The sequence below is a fragment of the Giraffa tippelskirchi genome, chromosome 8, assembly GCF_054371585.1.
Source record: "Giraffa tippelskirchi isolate mGirTip1 chromosome 8, T2T-mGirTip1v1.2.pri, whole genome shotgun sequence".
In the NCBI taxonomy this organism is placed as follows: Eukaryota; Metazoa; Chordata; class Mammalia; order Artiodactyla; family Giraffidae; genus Giraffa; species Giraffa tippelskirchi.
Window position 1 is genome coordinate 28,582,879 of NC_137282.1, and position 14,220 is coordinate 28,597,098.

General features: G+C 38.0%; 1 protein-coding gene across 4 annotated transcripts in view; it reads left to right on the forward strand.

Annotated features, from left to right (window-relative positions):
* Positions 1-14,220, forward strand: part of ACSL1 (acyl-CoA synthetase long chain family member 1) — a 275,902-nt gene that overhangs the window by 19,021 nt on the left and 242,661 nt on the right. The window lies entirely within an intron of this gene.

Consider the following 14,220-nt stretch of genomic DNA (forward strand, 5'->3'; position numbering starts at 1 on the left):
AAGCCAAGAGTATTAAAAATAAAAAAATCCGTGTCTCTTTAGATTATTCTTTTTAACTTCTTTGTATGCCCCACCTTTAGTGCCCCAGTTTTTAAGGGCATACAGAAATACTCAAACTTCTTAAAGAACCCAATTAAAATTAATATGTTTCGGTCAAAATAGACTGGAAAAACATGTGGCCAAAAAATGACCAAGTCCATTAAAAACCAACAGTAGAGTTTGTGATGCATTCATACCAGTGTAGTGGCCAAGGAACCAATGGAGTTGTTTCTCTGGGTTTGTGACTTAACTCATTCGTTTTATAGGCAGCTGTCCCACTAAGGTAAGTAGGTAATCCAAGCCTGTGCCCCAACTAGTAACGCTGAAGAAGCTGAAGTTGAATGGTTCTATGAAGACCTACAAGACCTTTAGAACTAACACCCAAAAGGGATGTCCTTTTCATTATAGGGTACTGGAATGCGAAAGTAGGAAGTCAAGAAACACCTGGCGAAACAGACAAATTTGGCCTTGGAGTACAGAATGAAGCAGGGCAAAGGCTAATAGAGTTTTGCCAAGAGAACGCACTGGTCATAGCAAACACCCTCTTCCAACAACACAAGAGAAGACTCTACACATGGACATCACCAGATGGTCAACACTGAAATCAGATTGATTATATTCTTTGCAGTCAAAGATGCAGAAGCTCTATACAGTCAGCAAAGACAAGACCAGGAGCTGACTGTGGGTCAGATCAGGAACTCCTAATTGCCAAATTCAGACTTAAATTGAAGAAAGTAGGGAAAACCACTAGACCATTCAGGTATGACCTAAATCAAATCCTTTATGATTATACAGTGGAAGTGAGAAACAGATTTAAGGGATTAGATCTGATAGAGTGCCTGATGAACTATGGATGGAGGGTCATGACATTGTACAGGAGACAGGGATCAAGACCATCCCCATGGAAAAGAAATGCAAAAAAGCAAAATGGCTGTCTGAGGAGGCCTTACAAAGCTGTGAAAAGAAGAGAAGTGAAAAGCAAAAGGAGAAAAGGAAAGATATTCCTATTTGAATGCAGAGTTCCAAAGAATAGCAAGGAGAGATAACAAAGCCTTCCTCAGCGATCAGTGCAAAGAAATAGAGGAAAACAACAGAATGGGAAAGACTAGAGATCTCTTCAAGAAAATTAGACATACCAAGGGAACATTTCATGCAAAGATAGGCTCGATAAAGGACAGAAATGGTATGGACCTAACAGAAGCAGAAGATATTAAGAAGAGGTGGCAACAATACACAGAAGAACTGTACAAAAAAGATCTTCACGACCCAGATAATCACGATGGTGTGATCACTCACCTAGAGCCAGTCATCCTGGAATGTGAAGTCAAGTGGGCCTTAGAAAGCATCACTATGAACAAAGCTAGTGGAGGTGATGGAATTCCAGTTGAGCTATTTCAAATCCTCAAAGATGATGCTGTGAAAGTGCTGCACTTGATATGCCAGCAAATTTGGAAAACTCAGCAGTGGCCACAGGACTGGAAGAGGTCAGTCTTCGTTCCAATCCCAAAGAAAGGCAATGCCAAAGAATGCTCAAACTACCGCACAATTGCACTCATCTCACATGCTAAGAAAGTAATGCTCAAAATTCTCCAAGCCAGCCTTCAGCAATACGTGAACCATGAACTTCCAGGTGTTCAAGCTGGTTTTAGAAAAGGCAGAGGAACCAGAGATCAAATCACCAACATGCGCTGGATCATCGAAAAACCAAGAGAGTTCCAGAAAAACATCTATTTCTGCTTTATTGACTATGCCAAAGCCTTTGACTGTGTGGATCACAATAAACTGTGGAAAATTCTGAAAGAGATGGAAATACCAGACCACCTGACCTGCCTCTTGAAAAACCTGTATGCAGGTCAGGAAGCAACAGTTAGAACTGGACATGGAACAACAGACTGGTTCCAAATAGGAAAAGGAGTACGTCAAGGCTGCATATTGTCACCCTGCTATTTAACTTATATGCAGAGTACATCATGAGAAACGCTGGGCTGGAAGAAACACAAGCTGGAATCAGGATTGCTGGGAGAAATATCAATAACCTCAGATATGCAGATGACACCACCCTTATGGCAGAAAGTGAAGAAGAACTAAAAAGCCTCTTGATAAAAGTGAGAGAGGAAAGAGAAAAAGTTGGCTTAAAGCTCAACATTCAGAAAACTAAGATCATGGCATCTGGTCCCATCACTTCATGGAAGATAGATGGGGAAACAGTGGAAACAGTGTCAGACTTTATTTTTTTGGGCTCCAAAATCACTTCAGATGGTGACTGCAGCTGTGAAATTAAAAGATGCTTACTCCTTGGAAGGAAAGTTATGACCAATCTAGGTAGCATTATTTAAAAGCAGAGACATTATTTTGCCAACAAAAGTCCGTCTAGTCAAGGCTATGGTTTTTCCAGTAGTCGTGTATGGATTTGACAGTTGGACAGTGAAGAAAGCTGAGCACTGAAGAATTGATGCTTTTGAACTGTGATGTTGGAGAAGACTCTTGAGAGTCCCTTGGACTGCAAGGATATCCAACCAGGCCATCCTAAAGGAAATCAGTCCTGGGTGTTCATTGGAAGGTCTGATGTTGAAGCTGAAACTCCAATACTTTGGCCACCTCATGCTAAGAGTTGACTCATTAGATAAGACCCTGATGCTGGGAAGGATTGGGGGCAGGAGAAGGGGACGACAGAGGATGAGATGGCTGGATGGCATCACCGACTCGATGGACTTGAGTTTGGGTAAACTCTGGGTGTTGGTGATGGACAGGGAGGCCTGGCGTGCTGTGATTCATGGGTCACAAAGAGTCGGACACGACTGAACGACTGAACTGAACTGTCCCACTAAGTTACCATCTCCAAGGACAGGATTCTCCTTCATATATATATATATATATATATATATGGAATTAGGGATCAGCCTAAGAGCCCTGTGGAAGATAGGGCTGTTCAGACTTTATCAAAGCCTCCATTTATTCTGGGAGACTTTGCAATTGCCATGTTGTCGGTCATCCAAACCTTGGCTGTTTATAAGACAAATTGCTTCCTTTTGGGTTAAGAAGAACCCTGTATTCGCTTCCTGGAGCTTCCCTAACAAAATAGCACAAACTGGGTGGCTTTAAGTAATAGAAATTTATTCTCTCATCATTCTGAAGGCTAGATTTCTGAAATCAAGGTTTCAGCAGGGCCCTGTTCTCTCTGAGACTCTAGACAGAATCCAACCTTGCCTCTTTCTAGTTTCTGGTCGTGACTGGCACTCCTTGACATTCCTTGTCTTGCGACTGCATTATTCCAGTCTCTGTCTCTATCACATGATGCTTTCCCTGCATGCCTCTGTCTCTTAATTTTTCCTCTTATAAACCAGTCGTATTCTATTAAGGGCCAGCTCTGCTCCGGTATGACCTCACTGTAACTAATTATATCTCCAACTACTATGTTTCCAAATAAAGCTCCATTCTGAGGTAGTGGGAAGGACTTCAGCATATCTTTTTGGTGACCATTCAGCACATGACAAATCCTGTTATAGACCTAATGTGCTTGGTGTCTTACGAATTTTGCTGGGGAAGGCGCAAATAAGACTCACTTCCCATGTGTTCTGTTAGATGGCAACAACTATAGCTATCATTTAATGCCTGCTACTTGTCAGGCACTCAATATTAATTCATTTTGGACTTCCCTGGTGGTCCAGTACAGGGGGCACTGGTTCGATCCCTCACCAGAGAACTAAGATCCCACATGCCTTGCGGCCAAAAAAAAGAAAATTAACTCATTTCATTCTTATAACAACCATATTAGGTATTTTACATATAAGAAGCCTGGGGCATAGGAAGTCCGTTGCCCATTGTCACCCAGTTAGCAGTGGTGGAGCCAGTATACAAACCCAGCCTGACTGATTTCTAATACTACCCTGCCTCTGTGGACAATAAATAGGAGTAATTATATTTGCACTAACCAGTAAGGCTATATGTAGCTGTCGAGTACATCAAAGATTTGAGATTGCAAGGAAATAATGTTTCCTGGCCACTTGTTATCATGACTTCTTAGATCCAAACTGAAATTTTCTTTAACTGTAAAATGTCAGATTTCTAAGACTTAGCATTAAAAAAGAATGTTAAAATATCTCATTAATGATTTTTATATTAATTGTATGTTGAAATTATACTTATTTGGATACATTGAGTAACATAAGCTAAGTTTACCTGGGAAGCCCAGGTAAAATAAATTATTAAAATTAATTATGCTTTTTAAAAAACTTTAAAATGTACAATTAGAAATGTTTGTTACTGTTTGTAAAATTTAAGTCTCTAAATAAAATAACTTGGCAACTCCCTCCCCTAAAAAAGAGAAATGTTTAAATTACTTATGTGGCTTGCAATATATTCCTATTGGACGGTGCTGAATTAGACAGCATACCTTTCCAATTGGAGTCGGCAGCATAATGAGAAGAAGGAGTTATTTCAGTCATTGTTTGACTTCAAGTAAACCAGTTCTTAACATCTCTGTGCCTTAGTTTCTCCATCTGTAAAATGTGATAGAAAACTTAAATTTTTCTCACACATTTTATTAACAAATTGAGCAAAAGTTATTATGAATCATTTTGTTTGACGTTTACAGAAAGTAAGCGTCTGGGAAGGCAGGAATGATCTGAATAAATAGCTAATCTTGGTTAAATATGAATTTGAAGTATTTACTTACTATTTTCTTTTAACAAATTGTTATGCAGCTTTAAATCCAGATATACAAAATATCTCTGTGGTGGAGCATCACTGTCATTTCTGATTTTACAATTTTATTTTAATGATGATCATTTACTTTAGCACATAGGTCTGTGAGGTGGCAAGGGGAGGTATTGTTATTTCCATTTTACAGATTTAATAAGAGATTCAGAGAGGTTAATTTGCAGGGCTGTCACTCTTAGCTCTGAGGCTAATACTTTTCTCATTATACTCTCCAGATAATAAAAATTATACTTAAATTTTAGGGGTGGTAGTGTTCAGCTACGATTCCTCTCAGAAATGGAAGAGGGAAATAGGTAAATCAGTTGAGGTTAAAGCTTCTATGCTTTTATATGACATGATGTATTAATTAGTATGACCAATTTTGACATAAATCAGAATCCCAGAACTTTCACTCTGAAGTTTGCTGTGACTAAATTTGCCACAATAGCACCTTCACATGAATAAGTTAAAAATGTAACCACTTAAGGAGAATAAGTTCAGACATTCCAAGTAACCTATCGTTTTTGGCCTCTTATTGTATTATTTAAGTTAGAAAAGCCATACATTCTTATTATAAATATCCAAATATTATAGAAGTGTATTATATAAAGTCAAAAGAAGATTTGGAGATGCCCTCACCATCTTCCCCCAAATCCAGCTTCAAAAATAACGAGCTGATTATAAATTTTAACATAAAAGAAAGCAACACATTAAATAGGCTGATGGTTCTAAAATTTTTCATAAATTGTCATAGCATTCAATGTAAATTTTTATATTGAAGAGATAATATTCTTAAAGAATTTTCTGTGTATACAGTTTGTTGTTTGTCCTTTACAGCCATGTATTGGTTAAATACATATATCTCATATTCATCAAAGATGGCAGTTCTGCCAAAACTATACATAATTTCCAAAAGATTTTTTCAAACACTAAAGAAAAATTGATTTAGAGCAATTATATTCTTCAGAGATACTTGTTATAAAAATCAGATTTTTTATGTCACAACTTCATTGTGTGCTGAGCAGTTTATTATGTAGTTTAGAAAGATTATGTGATCCATAAAATTATAGAAGTTAATGGTAGTATTGAGATTTGTTTTAGATGGCAGAGAAATGGCATTGCTTTTAAGTGTTAATAATCCATGGAAAATAAATAATTAGGTCAGGATGATGGTTAGAGTGTAATTTCTTTACCATCATTAGTTTATTCACCACAAATCATTTGATATGTTAATGTAAACATGTTTATCCTACACATATAATGTAAAAATCATAAATGTATTTCTTCATGGAAGTCATTTTCCTTGTATAAGGGGAATTGTCTGTGGGTAAATACATTTGACCCTTAGGGGAGTCCCACAGTATATATAACGAGTCATAAGATTTTCTCTGATGGAAAGTATTTGAGTTGGGAGAGTATTTGAGTCACATCAAATGGGGAAGCCACTGGTATCTCAATATCATTAAGGAGATTTTGGAAATTTATTGACAAATTCTCTAATTCTCAACGTGCTATCTGAGAGCAGGAGGACAGTATTTGCAAGTCAAATGATAGAAGAATCTATTGTCCGACAATTAAAACATCTTCACTGAGACCTACCGAACTAACCTTTGTGTGGTCTTGTTCTCAGATGGAAATGGTTCCTAGAGACAGTTGACAGCATGAATTTTGAGAGAACACTAAATGTGTGTGGGAACTTGCAAAAACAAATCTAAAAAAAAAGATTTAGGATCAGGGTTTTCTTTGCTACTTTTTTACCATGATGGGGTGGGAGTGGGAGCTGGGGCCAGGGGTTGGGGAGGTTCCGGAGGGAAAGGTGACGTTAGAGATGCTGGTAAAAGTTAGTCCTGGTCAAGCCTGGGGTGAACAATGACACAGTGTTGTTGTGGGCTGCCTCCACGACTTAGATATTCTTCCCATGTCAGTATAATCACTACTGGGAGGTAGCTCGATTAAGGATTACCATATCATTAATAGTATCCATGACTTTTGTTCAAAGGCTACTTGTGCAATGTTGCCTTGTGGATGAAGCGCCGTAATCCTCTGAGCCGCAGCTGTAGAGAGGGAGGCTCCTTAGAGCCGCCCACACTGACTTCCCTGTCCTCTCGGATCAGTTCTCAAAAACAGACAGAAACAACAGTCAACTCAAAGCCAGAAAAAAGAAACATCCATTCTACATTTCCACATTCATCCCCAAGCTTCAATCCCTGCCAATGTCGCCCATTCATCTCTTCTCTAACATCCAGATCACCACTCGGATGGTGGCCAGATTAAAGGGGAACAATGCAGTTTTAAATGTAAAGTTTGCATCTAATTTTTTTTCTTTGCATGAGAAAAAGCACATTGATTCTATGTGTCTGTCTAATGCTTAGCCTGTAGTTTGTCAGGTCTTATTTTCTTTGGCAACATGAGGCATGCTTGTGTCTCTCAACTGTCTAGGGCTTCTCAGTTTATTTAGTGAAGACACTTAACTTTGAAATTTGTGTTTGAGTAGAAAATTATATACATAGTTCATAAACAATGAAGTTTTACTTCATTAATATTATTGCTGCTAAGAAAACTTCTATTCCCACTGGATCTGAGCACTGACAGAAATCTAAAAACTTAGTGGTAGTTTAAAACCTAAGCAAACACATCAAGATATTGGGGATTGGGCAGAAGAAAATAACTGAGTGAATCACATTTGGTAAAACTGCAGCTGGTAGAAGACAAGAAAGAATGAATGTAAGCTTTAGAGCACATTTCCATTTCATTTCATAAAGATCACTCCCTCAGAAAAGGAAAAGGAAAATGAAAAACCTTTATTTGGCATAGGAAAATATAAAAGGTAAAATGAAGCCTAGATTTAAATGTCTTATACCTAGTAATCACACCTTTATTCCAAACTAAAAGGAAGTTATACCTTGATTTACTCATAAACCGTTATCTAGAAAAGAGTTTTAGTCTTAATATTTTTGTCTCATTGCTTCATTTAAAAATCACATAACATTATTTTTTATAAAAAAAAAATTAAAACAACTCTTTTATCTATCCTTAGTTGCTTTCCTCCTCCAGGAGATCTTCCCAACCCAGGGATCAAACCTGGATCTCCTGAGTCTCCTGCATCGCAGGCAGATTCTTTACCACTGAGCCACTGGGAAAGACCCATAGAAATATTTGGATTATTGCCTTTGGATCAAAAGGTCTTAAATTATTTCTGGTTGCCAAAAAGTTATGTTTCTATAAAGTACATGGAAAAGTGTACCTTTTTCTATCTTGCTTAATGGTAACATCCTCTTCCCATCTGTTCCTTTTTCTCTGGCATTGATATCCAAACTATGCTGTATCATGTTATTAACATGTTTTTTCTAAGAGGCGTTTATTGGAATGGAAATTACCTGAGCCATGCTACCTGAAACACAATTAAGTACAGGAAATTTTACGTCTTCGACAGATGGAAAAATGAAGGACTAGTTTAGGCACTTTTCTAGGCTAAGAGCATCCATTCAACAAAATTATTCCCATTTGTCAGGAAAGACTTGACACTGATCATCAGAGATTTTAATTTAGATCTTTGTGTCATGAATTTATATTCTCAAGGGATATTTTTTATATATATACACATGGTTCAGTTGTGTTGGACTTTGTGAGCCAATGGACTGTAGCCTGCCAGGCTCCTCTGTTCATGGGATTCTCGAGGCAAGAATACTGGCATGGGTTGCCATGCCCTCCTCTAGGAAAATCTTCCTGACCCAGGAATGGTGTGTTTCTCCTGCATTTCAGGCAGATTCTTTACCCACTGGGCAACCTGGAAAATATTGTTTATATATAATGCTGCTTAATGCTGTATATAGTATTTGAACAGAAAACCAGGAAGATTGTACTCCTTACTATGAAAAACAATCTAGCTCTGATCTTTGGTCAAGGTACTACCCAACTCTAGTAAATAAACTGATAGTTTTTGAGGCACGGACCACCATTTCCATCCCCAGCACCTGTCTTTGTTGAACAGCAGGAGCAAAACTAGACATTCCTCAACTTAAGAGTTATTTTTAAAAAGAGCAGTATTCCTCACGTAGATTACAAATATCTGAATTTTTTTAAAAATAGTTTTAAATATTTGGAAAGCACCTGTAGGTAAAGGTGAGAACTAGCTGGAAGAAGAAAAGGGGAGCAGTCTTCCAAGAAAAAGACATTAACATATGGAAATGTTACTGTACTAAAATGTGGTACCTGTTTCTGTGAATGTAAATTGTGCCTTGGTGTTTCATCCACCAAATGTTGTAAAGAAGTTTACAGATTAGGCAGAATTTTTTAGTAATAGGGAAAATTCATTAAATTGATACTTTGCTAAAATATAATACTTTTTGCAGTACAACAAAGTTGATGCTAAGTGTTGTGGCATTGTATTTATTCGGTTAGCACTAAGACGTTCTTTGTCTTTTTCCCTCTCATTTTGACAGGCATAGAGTGAAGTTTCCCGAGGCTTACATAATGTGTGATAACATTATTGCTCTGATGGCTTCTGGAAAGTGTGCTTGTATACTGTTTTTAAAATTTCTCAGTTTTAGTATTGATAAATACTGATAACTATGATGAATGTAGGCATTCTGGACTGCATTCTCAGTAAATAATTATATATAAATAGTTATTAAATATAACAATATTGCTATGTTAATTATAATAAATAGAATAATATATACCATATATATTTATATATATATATATATATATATACACACACACACACACTCTTTCATAACTCAACCTCACTAACTTTAAGAGTGTGAAGAGTTCTTGGACCAAAATACTTGAAAACTGCTGCTCTAAACCATAATGGGAAGGAAGTGCTCTTGCCTAAAGCTAGAAGCTCCTGAACAGCTCTGTTAATAGAAATGTGTAAGAGTTCCCTCAGGAGATAGCTTGCTTTGTCCAAATGGGAAAAGTGTCAGGACTGGATGCTCTGTGATCTTGGACATCTCAATTAACTCAGTTGAAAAATGGAATGGATGAATTCATAAGCCAGTATTCGTTGAGAGTTTTCTAGGTGCTGGGCACTGGTTCCCAGGCAGTGGGAGTACATGTGTAAGCAGCTCTATCACTGCCATCTAGATGCTCAGAGTCAAGTAGAGGGAACAAACCAATGAAGAGACAATGGTAATAGAGAATGGCAGTTGTATATGAAGTACTACAGAAATACAGAGGGGTACCTAATCCAGGAACAAGGACAGGGGTGAGCGCTTTAAACTAGGCCTTGAAGGACAGGTAAGAATGAGCTAGAAGAAAAGGTGAACAGTGTTCCAAGCACAGACATTAACATATGCAAAGACCTGAAGCAGTGTTTTTTCAAATGGCTTGGACCTCATTAGTAGGTCATGAAATCAATTTAATGTGTCTTGAGCAGCATTTAAAAATTAACAAAATAGAATAGATGTCAGACTACACCTCATATAAGGTGGTAAATATTCTTTCATGAAACATTTTCCCCATTGTATGTATGTATGTATGCGCATGGGGGAGGAGAAGACACTGTACTAGACTACAGTGGGAATATGTATGTTTTTTTTAATATTCCCTAATCTTCTCTTTTCTAGGCTAAACAATTCCAGCTCCTTAAACTTTCCCTCAGGACTTTCATTAATTGCTTTCTGTATGCTTATCCATATCAATTTTTATATATTTCTTTTTTTAAATTTTTAATTGGAGGATATTGTTGGTTGAAATAAAAGCTTTTAGAAAACCACCAGTATAGAGGTATAAGATGGAGCATTGTGTGTTCAAAGAACTACAAGCAGTAATTCAATATGGGTGTAATATGAGGTGCGCAAAGTTAGTGTTACTGAAAAGATAAACAGGAATCAGATCATAGAGAGCTTTAATGACTTGCTATGTAGTTTGAACATTATCCTGAAGGCAATTAAGTACCATTAAAGAACTATGGACAGAAGTTCGTGACATTGTACAGGAGACAGGGATCAAGAAAATCCCCATGGAAAAGAAATGCAAAAAAGCAAAATGGCTGTCTGAGGAGGCCTTACAGATAGCTTGGAAGAGAAGAGAAGCGAAAAGCAAAGGAGAAAAGGAAAGATATTTCCATCTGAATGCAGAGTTCCAAAGAATAGCAAGGAGAGATAAGAAAGCCTTCTTCAGCAATCAGTGCAAAGAAATAGAGGAAAACAACAGATTGGGAAAGACTAGAGATCTCTTCAAGAAAATTAGAGATACCAAAGGAACATTTCACGCAAAGATAGGCTCGATAAAGGACAGAAATGGTATGGACCTAACAGAAGCAGAAGATATTAAGAAGAGGTGGCAACAATACACAGAAGAACTGTACAAAAAAGATCTTCACGACCCAGATAATCACGATGGTGTGATCACTCACCTAGAGCCAGACATCCTGGAATGTGAAGTCAAGTGGGCCTTGGAAAGCATCACTACGAACAAAGCTAGTGGATGTGATGGAATTCCAGTTGAGCTATTTCAAATCCTCAAAGGTGATGCTGTGAAAGTGCTGCACTCGATATGCCAGCAAATTTGGAAAACTCAGCAGTGGCCACAGGACTGGAAAAGGTCAGTTTTCATCCCAATCCCAAAGAAAGGCAATGCCAAAGAATGCTCAAACTACCGCACAATTGCACTCATCTCACATGCTAAGAAAGTAATGCTCAAAATTCTCCAAGCCAGCCTTCAGCAATACGTGAACCGTGAACTTCCAGGTGTTCAAGCTGGTTTTAGAGAAGGCAGAGGAACCAGAGATCAAATTGCCAATATCCGCTGGATCATCAAAAAAGCAAGAGAGTTCCAGAAAAACATCTAGTTCTGCTTTATTAACTATGCCAAAACCTTTGACTGTGTGGATCACAATAAACTGTGGAAAATTCTGAAAGAGATGGGAATACCAGACCATCTGACCTGTCTCTTGAGAAACCTGTATGCAGGTCAGGAAGCAACAGTTAGAACTGGACATGGAACAACAGACTGGTTCCAAATAGGAAAAGGAGTCCGTCAAGGCTGTATATTGTCACCCTGCTTATTTAACTTATATGCAGAGTACATCATGAGAAACGCTGGGCTGGAAGAAACACAAGCTGGAATCAAGATTGCCGGGAGAAATATCAATAACCTCAGCTATGTGGATGACACCACCCTTATGGCAGAAAGTGAAGAAGAACTAAAAAGCCTCTTGATGAAGGTGAAAGAGGAGAGTGAAAAAGTTGGCTTAAAGCTCAACATTCAGAAAACTAAGATCATGGCATCTGGTCCCATCACTTCATGGGAAATAGATGGGGAAATAGTGGAAACAGTGTCAGACTTTATTTTTTTGGGCTCCAAAATCACTGCTGATGGTGATTGCAGCCATGAAATTAAAAGACGCTTACTCCTTGGAAGGAAGGTTATGGCCAACCTAGATAGCATATTTAAAAGCAGAGACATTACTTTGCCAACAAAAGTCCGTCTAGTCAAGGCTATGGTTTTTCCAGTGGTCATGTATGGATGTGAGAGTTGGACGGTGAAGGAAGCTGAGCGCCGAAGAATTGATGCTTTTGAACCGTGGTGTTGGAGAAGACTCTTGAGAGTCCCTTGGACTGCAAGGAGATCCAATCAATCCATCCTAAAAGAGATCAATCCTGGGTGTTCATTGGAAGGTCTGATGTTGAAGCTGAAACTCCAATACTTTGAGCACCTCATGCGAAGGGTTGACTCATTGGAAAAGACCCTAATGCTGGGTAGGATTGGGGACAGGAGGAGAAGGGGACGACAGAGGATGAGATGGTTGGATAGCATCACCGACTCGATGGACATGGGTTTGGGTAGATTCCGGGAGTTGGTGATGGACAGAGAGGCCTGGCGTGCTGCAATTCATGGGGTCACAAAGAGTCGGACACGACTGAGCGACTGAACTGAACTGAAAGAATTTCAGGAAGAAGGGTGACAAGATCAAGATGTATTGGTTGAATAAAAATCATTCTACAAGCTATGAGAAAGATGGATTGAAGTGACAGTAATAAAATCTGATGCAAGGAGATCTCTTTTAATTTATTAATGCTGTTTAAAAGATTACATGACTATTCTTCATATAACATTCTATTCTAGTTTATAGACACATTATACGTAAGACTATAAGCTACGTGAAGGCAGAATCTTTTTTAAATGTTGGCATCCTCAAAAGTGAGAACAATAGTCCTGTGTATCAGATGCTCAATAAATCTTTACTGAATGAACGATAAGTGTATCTTCTTATATCCTAAGAAGATATTAATTATAGGAGATTATTTTAAAAGTTTTTCTGCTTCTTACACTTCCTCCGTTATCTCCCTTTGTTTTCTTTTCCTTGCCATTTTATTTTTTATCATCTTGATCTTTCATGTTAGAGACTTTCCTAAATGTTTAGTGGTCTAGTTCATTTATATTTGAAAGTAAGGATGACCTAGAGGGGTAGGATTGGAAGGTGGGAGGGAGACTCAAAAAGAAGGGGACACATGTATACTTATGGCTGATTCATGGTGTTGTACAGCAGAAACTAACACAACATTGTAAACCAATTAAACTCCAATTTTTAAAAAAGTCAGGCATTCAAGTCAATCAGTCTAATGCTCCCTATAGGTGGTGGAAAGATAGTGATTATTGAAGATCTAGTCATTTCATTGGGTGACCCCCCGCCCCCCAATTCTCTTGTGAGTGTCATGTTCTCCTGCATTGGCAGGCAGGTACTTTACCACTGTGCCACCTGGGAATCCCTTTGTGAATGTCACTTTCTTAATGGAGAATCTTCTCATCTTCTGCCTTGGGAATACATAACCCTAGCTACCAGTATTCCTGGGGCCAAATGGGATAAAGCACTTGATAGTTAAACTATTGAGTGGGTAAACTTCCACTTAATTCTTGTATGGAACCTACCTGGGGCCCTATTCGCCTCTTATCTTTGAGTCTAGAACCTTTGCTGGTTCAATTTCTCTAAAGATTAATTTTTTCTACTCTTATTTACAATGCTCAGATAATTAGATTAAATATAGTTACCTGGTTTGTGTCTTTTGATGTATGATTTTATTTTTAAAATCAGGTAAATTGAGGTATAATTTACATGCAATAAAATTTACCCCCTTTAGGTATACAGTTCAGTGAATTCTGATAAATGGATACCACCATTGTAATTAAGACCCAGAACATTATTCTCAGTATTTATGGTCAGTGCCTTCCCCCAGCCCCAGGCAACACCAATCTGTTCTCCGTTCCCATATTTTACTTGTTCTAGAATTTGTCTGTATGATTTTAGCAGCAAGAATAAATCGGAATAAAAAATAATGTGGGATGATTAAATACATGAGGAGCAGTGTTACTTAACGTCCTATTAAGGACATCACAGCGTACTGGCTGTGAGTCATTGTGCAACTTTTGTTATGTCTGTCCAGTTAGTTCTTGTTTATAAGCTGTATGGATTTCAGAGAGATTGAGGAATTTAGGAACTTAAAGGTGTATCTTGTGGGAGGACTTTAGATTCTC